The following is a 7698-nucleotide window of genomic DNA, read 5'->3' as shown; positions in this document are numbered from 1 at the left end:
ATAACAATACTAATAATTAATAATTTTAATAGTTTTCTTAATAATTACAATTTTTCATTTGGTTCAGAATTATATTTTTATCAGTATATAAAAAAGTTTATTTCTAACGGAGGATTTACTATTTTGTTAATAATAATTAGAATACTAACAATTAATAATTTTAATAGTTTTCTTAATAATTACAATTTTTTATTTGGTTCAGAATTATATTTTTATCAGTAGTACAAAAAAAGTTTATTTCAAACGGAGCTTTTTTTACTTTTTTGTGACTTTAAATTCAGTAGAAAATGACTTTTTCAGTCAGACATAAATGAGATATTATTATTAATCTGGATTTTTATATCACGTTCAATTTTAAGTAGTAGATGAATGTATTAGTTATGATTCAATAAATTCTAAATATAATTTATTGAAGATAAAAGTCTATTAATTATATTGTTGTTAGTAATTGTCAGTAGTAAAAGTTTTGTTTGGTCAGACGGACAATTTTCCTCCTCTGTAACTTTCAAATCAGTAGTACATATCAGTTTTAGTCAGACATAAATTTTCTTTAGTTATTCTCAAGTATTTTAAATTTCAGTAGTAAACAACTATTTTAGTCAGACTAAATTGTAAAAATATTCACAAAACTTTTATTCATAATGAATTGTATACAATTGCAAACAATTTTTATTGAGTTTAATTTAAATTTATTTCCACTCTGTAAATTTAAAATTAGTAGTTAATATAAATTTTAGTTATACATTGATTTTCGTTTATTATACACGACTTATAAGTAGTAACTAACTGTATTAGTCAGACATAGATTTTCTGTTTTTATTAATTTAGAATTTCTGAATTGTCTCAATTTTAAGTAGACGAGTCTAATAAATCTAATTAATCTAATTTAATTCTAATCATGCCAGTAGTACAAGAATTGTATGGTCAGACAAAACAGTTTCTTAAAGCAAGAAAATTGTGAATTAAAACTAAGCTTTAATGAAGTAAAAAAAAAGAGAAAATGAAAAAATGAAAGGTTTAATTTAATCCTAAAAATTGTAGAAAAAAATGTGAGAAAAAGATTTTGAGAAAATCTTTGTCGTGTTGTTTTTTTCTAGTAGAAAATAATTTTATTAAAGTCTATTATATAATAGAGATGAAACAAAAATGAAGAGTGTCGTGAAACACGAAAGAGAGAGAAAGTGAAAATGAGAGCGAGAGAGAGAGAGAGAGAGAGACTCGTCTCTCCTGAAACGGGACAACGTCTTTCGCGCCTTTCCTCGGGAAGCGTGCCACTGAAATCCAGGCTATCGAGTGAAACGGGAAGCGAGAGCACGCTCAAGAGTCAGGATTATATCGAGGTTGTTCCAGTCGTGCCACGTTTTCCCCGAGGGAGTCCTCGGAAGACGAATCACCCCTTTTACCAAAGACCGCTTTTACTCTCTCTCTCTGTCTCTCTGTCTCTTTCTCTCTTCTTTACTCGTTTTCTATCTCTCTTTCTCTCTCTTATACTCGTACTCTGTCTCTCTTTCTCTCTCTCTCTTTTACTCGCTTTCTGTCTCTCTTTCTCACTCCTTTTGCCCGTTTTCTCCCTCACTACCACCACACCACCATCATGACGTTCCAGACCTTGACCAACAACTTCTCTTTTGGTAAAACTCGTTCAAGGTCACGCGTTCTTCAGCAATTCCTACCTCATTTTCCTCGAGTGAAAATACCCCCACAGAGGTGTATTTTCCTTTGAAAATTCTCTATAATTATTAATATTGCTTCCTCATGGAGAAAAGAATTTTGCTATTTTGTAATATTTTTACCTTATTAGGAAGAGAATATTTTATTCACATTCTTTGAATATTTTAAGGAAATATTCCAAATTTTTGCGACATACTTAAAACAATAATAATAATTAATTAATTTTATTTACTAGTTAACATTTTTATAATTTGGCTGACTAAAACTGTCCTCTACTACTTAAAGTTAAAATACTTGACAATTAGTAAAAAAAATTATGGCTGACTAAAATCCATATGTTCTACTGATTTTAATGCTACGGAGTGGAAAAACTCTCTGTCTGGTCTAAATGATCTTTTACTAGGGTAACTGTACCAATTGTCGAGGGTTTTAGGCAACATGTGACTTTGACATTTTTTTTCTCGGAAGTAAATGCACTTTAAAATTTGATTTTTGTATATTTGGACAAAGGACCTAATAATGTTTAATATTCATATTTATTTTTTTAATATAAACTAAATTGTTAAGCAAAAAATATATTTAAAAGTCAATCGAGCAAAAGCACCATTTGTCGATGGTCTTGTGCTAATTTCTCGAGGGTCTGTTCCAATTGTCGAGGGTATGACATTTTTAAACATATAACCCAATATAACCTAACAATTAACCTGTACAGATATTAGAAAATCGAGTAGATATTTATTTTTTCGATAAAAATATTATAGAACATTACCAGAAAACAAATATATTTATTTAACTATAATTGAATAATTTATAATATCGATATAAAACATTTTTATAGTAGATGATACAGGACAGAAAATTATTTAACTGTTTTTTAAACTTTTATAAATATAAGTTAATTAAATTTAATCAATTTTGTTAATCAGACATTAATTGAAAAAATAAATTAATTTAAGTCACATTAAATTTGTAAACGAATAAAATAAACTTTTATTACCTACGAACTGTAAATATAATGGTTAATTATAATTAAACTATAGTACAAAATTTTTTAGTTTTAAATAATGCATTTTTTTATTAATTTTTTTTCGGTCTTCCTCGTTTTTTTGGTTGATTATTTTCTGTTGGTTGTAAATTTTTTGAGCATTTTTTTTCTTTTTCTCTGTACCTATAAATGTTTGGCATTTATGTTTGACGTTTAGTAAATAAACACTTAACCATCGATAAATGGTGCATCAGCGAAAAAAGTGACTACACCAATTTTCGAGTCATTTCCTCGAAAAATGGAACTGTCAAAAAAAAGGAACCAAATACCGATGATTTGCTTTTAAAAAATATTAAATATTTTTTTTTAACAAAAAAACATGCATACAAAATTAATTTAGTTCGTGTACAAAATTATAATAATAATTTTGTACACAAAAAGTCATTATAAATACGTTTAATTTGCATTTATAAAAATCTGTTTTAATCAACCTGAAGTATTAAGAAAATGGAGATTCGTGTAAATTTCACAGCAGTGAATTATAATATTAATTAAATAATTATTTTAGTAGAATCGCTACGAAATTTGTATATATAAATATACAGTTGAAAATACAAAGATTATTTAGAAATTTTTTTTGTTCTTAAATATTATATATTATACTATTTATCTAAAAAAGAAAATTATTATCCTCGACAATTGGAGCACCCTCGGCAATTGGTGCAGTTACCCTACTGACATTATTAAAATTAACAAAATTCATAGCAAAATTATCAACAATTATATTTATTTTCCAAAATTCGTGAATTATGTCTCATTATAACACTCTTTTACTACTTAAAACTAAAATATTGAAGAATAGAAAAAGCTATGTCTGACTATGATTGATATGGACTACTAATTTTTTTAAGATAGTGAGAAAAATTCACCGTCTGACCTAAAAATACTTTTACTACTGAAAAAATTTATAAGTAACAACAAATTTAACAATACGATTAATAAATAATTATCTACAATAAATTATATTTGTAAAGTTTAGTAACCTACATTTGGTACTGCAAATTTATGTCTGACTAAAACATTCGTCTACTACTTAAAATTAAAATAGTTGAAAAAATCGAAAGACGAAAAAAATTTTTACAAAAAGTTAAAACGCTCTGTCTCACATAAATATTTTTGTACTACTGATAGAAATAAAATTTATATTAACTTCTGATTTTAAAGTTTCCGAGAGTGTTTAAATATCTGTCCGATCTTTTTCTTCTAATACTGACAAAAATATAAAACAAAACACGAAATTCATAACGGAATTCTCTACAGTTAATTATCGTTTAAAGTAGGAGAATATTTAAGCAATTATGTCTGACTAAAACAGTCGTCGACTACTTAAACTTAAAAGTATTGTGGATCAAAAAAAAATCTTTGTCAGGATAAATCTATTATTAGTTGAAAAAATTTGAAAAAATAAATGTTGAAAAAATTTTTGGTAAAAACAAAAATTTTTGTACTACTGTCAAATGGACTATAATTAACAACTAAATTCATAACAAAATATTCTACAATTGAAAAATTATTTGCAAAGTTTGGATAAATTTTGTACAATTGTGTCTGACTAAGACACTCGTTTACTACTTAAATTTACAATACTTATGAATAACTAAAGAAAATCTATGATTGACTAAAATTAATATGCGCTCCCAATTTTAAAGTTACAGTACAATATTTTTTCCATCTGACTAAAATTTTTCAACGACTGTCAAAAAAATAAAAGAACCAAATTCATACAAAAAATAATTTTTGACTATAAATTACTTTTTTTTTTAAATTTTAATAAAATAATTATGTCAGAATAAAATACTCGTTTACTACTTAAAATCAAAAATTTATAAAGAATAGAAAAAGAAAATTTCTGTCTGACCAAAATTAAGACGTCTGACTGAAACTTTCCTTCTTTACTTAAAATTAGAAGCAGTTTAGAATAAAAAAAAAAGAAATCTATATGGCTGACTGAAAATTTACATTTTTTCCTGATTTTAAAATTACAGAAGGTAACAACTTTCCGTCTGACATAAAAATTCTTTACTACTGAGAAAAGTAGCATTTACCAATTTTTCTCGAATATTTTAGCGTTGTATGTCAAACAAGTTTTGATCATTTTTGTCTGACTAGAAAATACCTGTACTACTTAAAATTAAAGTAGTTAAGAATTTTAAAACAACGTATTTTATGTCTGACTAAAAATGACATGTACTACTAATTTGAAAATACAAAGCGAAAAAAAAGCAAGTCCGACCTAAAAACTCACAGATCAGTTGAACAAAATTTTTCCGGTCTAAAAAATTATTTTACTACCTAAAATTTAAAATATTATAGAATAAAAATGCCTGTCTGACTGATATTGACATCTACTACTTATTTTCTAATTAAAAGAGATAAAAAGTCTTTGTCTGACTTTGAAATTCTTTTACTACTGTTAGAAATATTTATACCAAATTTACTCGTTCCTCGCGGTATTTCAGTAATTTAGTAATAATTAATTTAATAACTATAATAAATATCCATATATAAAATTTATAGAAAATAAACTGCTATCTGTCTACTATTTACTACTTCGACTAAAAATGAAAAACTCTGGCTAAAAATTATTCACAAAACTGATATTAACTTTATATGAAAATGTAGCGATGCCTGACTAAAATTTACGATTTCTACTAAAAAGAAGGAGATTACAATTTATTTATACTACTGACAACAAAATTAATGTAAATATGATCTCTTGTCTGACTATAATTAAATATTTCTACTGAAAATTTAAGTCTGTCGAAAAATTAATTTATACTACTGAAAAAGGCAAACTAAAAGGCAAACTAAAAAAACAAACTAGTCATTTACTTATACTACTGATAATGAAACTTACATAAAAATGGACTGCTAAAATTTAGTACTAATTTTAAGTAGTAAAAATAATTTTTAATTTTTAAACAGAAATAGTCAATTTGAGTCAATCAAGGTTTCATTTTCAAATAAATTTTATTCTAGTATAAATAGTTTTTGTCAGTCCTTTAAATTTTTAGTAGGAATAGTAATTTTTAGTTAGACTGCTATTGACTTTTATTTAAATTTTAATTATAAGTAATTTGAGTTAATTATGGTGAGACATTTCTAGTAGAAAATGTCAATTAAAGTCAGACTGCGGTTGAATTTAATAATATTAATAATAATTTTTGTAGTATACTCTCTAAATTTGAATTAGTAAAATTTTTTACTAATTTCAATTAGTGACTGACTTTTTGCTTTTGAATTAGTAAATTTTACTAAAAATTTAGTAAAAATGACTATTTATTAGTAAAATTTACTAATTCAAAAACAAAAAGTCAGTCACTAATTCAAATTAGTAAAAAATTTTACTAATTCAAATTTAGAGAGTAAGTAAATTGTAATCAGACTTTTTCAGTCATTTTTATCAGTGATTTTTCACTGATTAGCCAATTAAAAAATTTTTGTCACGAATATTGAAAATTTCAGTTATTATTTAATTGGCTATTTTATAGTAATTACTTTTTATTGTTATTTTTTTTGTGAAAAATGACTGAAATTTCAATCATTTTTTATTGATCATCATCAATGAAATGTCACTGATTCAACTCGCGAGAAGAGAATCACTGATAATCAGTCAAATTTCACTGATTCAGATGAAGAAAGTGCCATTGTCCCGTTTTTTCCTGCGATAAAAGTACAAAATAATTTTTAGAATATTTTTGAAAATTTTTATTTTCTTTTTAAGAGTCAGAGAAAAAACGAAGGCGTAAATAAAAAAAAAGGTTACGTCATTACCCCCCCCCCCTACGTCATCTATTTTGGACCATTTATTACGCGTGAAATATGTAAAAAATCATTTAAAAATTTTCGAAAATTTTATTTCTGAAAATATGAAGAGAGAAAAATGAGTAAATTTTGAAGCAATTAAAAACTCATTAAAAATCAATTAACGGTAATGGTTAACGACAGGAAAGCCATTTCTTCAGTTATTAATGAACCTCGGGCCGTGTAACACCTCGCTGATAGATTATTTTCGGGCCGTTTGGATAAGTTTGGATATTCTGGATATTTCTGGATATCTTTGGTGATATTTTTGGATACGTTTGAAAAAAGTTCGGAAACGCTGAAAATTTTTGAACAAATTTAAATATATTGGACACAAAATTAAAATTTTTGTTTTTTGTGAGTGCCAACTTGGAAAGTGTGTCATCGAACGAGAGCAGCTCCAGGGATGATCTCGGGATTGGGCTGAGACTGATCGCAGTAAGTTAAAAAAAAATTTTTAATTTTTTTAAATTGAAATTTATAATTTTTAAATGTTTTTTTTTTAATTCTTAGTGATTTAATTTTTTCAAATGTTAAATTATTTGTATTTTAATTAACTTTATTTCTTCCAACTTTAAATAATTTTCTTTTCATTTTTGCAAATTCAAAATAATTTTATTTACATTTTTCCAAAATTTAAATAATTTTATTTACATTTTTCCAAAACTTAAATAATTTTATGTACATTTTTCCAAAATTTAAATAATTTTATTTACATTTTACCAAAATTTAAATAATTTTAATCTCATTTTTCGAAAATTTAAGTAATTTCAATCAGATTTTTTGTCCCGTTTATAAAAGACAAGAATTAAAATTTTTGAAAATTTGTTTAAAACGTCAATTTTTTCCCTAAGAGTGAGGGAGACAAGTGATAATTAAATTTCCAAGAAATTAATCGTCATTATCTCCTCTACGTCATAGCCATTGTCCTTATTATTTTCTGAAAAAATTAAAGAAAAAAATAGTAGCATTTGAGAAATTCTTTTTTCTCCATAAGTGTAAGAGAGAAAAGAAAAGGAAAATATTTACAAAAAATGTGACGTCACTAACTCCTCTACGTCATTTTTATTGTCCTTTTTATTTCCTGCGAAAAGTAGAAATAATTTTTAGAATATTTTTGAAATTTTTTATTTTCTCTTTAAGAGTCAGAGAAAAAGAGCGAAGGATTAAAAAAAAGT

Source organism: Leptopilina heterotoma, unplaced genomic scaffold, assembly GCF_015476425.1.
Source record: "Leptopilina heterotoma isolate Lh14 unplaced genomic scaffold, ASM1547642v1 Lhet_108, whole genome shotgun sequence".
NCBI lineage: Eukaryota > Metazoa > Arthropoda > Insecta > Hymenoptera > Figitidae > Leptopilina > Leptopilina heterotoma.
The sequence above is the reverse complement of the archived record's forward strand: the minus strand, read 5'-3'. Positions refer to the sequence as shown.